We start from the raw sequence: 691 nt of genomic DNA, 5'->3' as shown, positions 1-691 counted from the left end.
ATACATGGGACCCGGGCCTCATTGGTACAAAGCGAGAAAAGAACTGCTACGCTAATCCACTCTCCTACCCAGAGTGTAGGCTTCAAGCAGCTCTATAGCCAGCAGTGAAAGCCAACTGCTTATTCAAAAAGAAAGGAATTCCTAAAACTGCAGTGAACAAAACAGACAAACATGTCGGAACACAAAGAGCCAGACCGGGGTTCCATAGTGAAATTAAAGAATAAAAGGTCAATGAACAATAGGGGCCTGCAGTGCCATGGCAGGAACGCGGAAGGAGCAACAGCTTGCCGTTAGAAAATAGACTGAAGGTTTGTTAAAATAGCAATGCACTTTCTCAAGGTCAATCAACTACCAGGAGCAGCTTTTGTACGTCGAAATTCAAACACGGTATCCTTCGTTGTCCACCCCACCAATTATCCTCCCGTGCCAACGCCCATAGTAAACCGCAACACTCATAACACAAAGACCGGAATGCGTACACGTACGGGGAGGGGGTGGAGCCACTGCGTACGTCGCGGGAGGGGGGTTTGAAAAGTCGGCAGAAGAGATTTGTTTTTACGCAACACGTATATAAATAAACACGGAAGCGTATTGCTGACGATCCGAAAACAATAGTTTATCTTAAACGACTTAGTCTCGTTTAAACGACTTAGTTATCTCGTTTAGACGAGATATCTACACTTTGTTTAAA

Source organism: Acanthaster planci, linkage group LG18 (assembly GCF_054643075.1).
Source record: "Acanthaster planci isolate LZ-2023a linkage group LG18, COTS_SCS, whole genome shotgun sequence".
Taxonomy (NCBI): domain Eukaryota; kingdom Metazoa; phylum Echinodermata; class Asteroidea; order Valvatida; family Acanthasteridae; genus Acanthaster; species Acanthaster planci.
Note: the sequence above shows the minus strand (reverse complement) of the source record.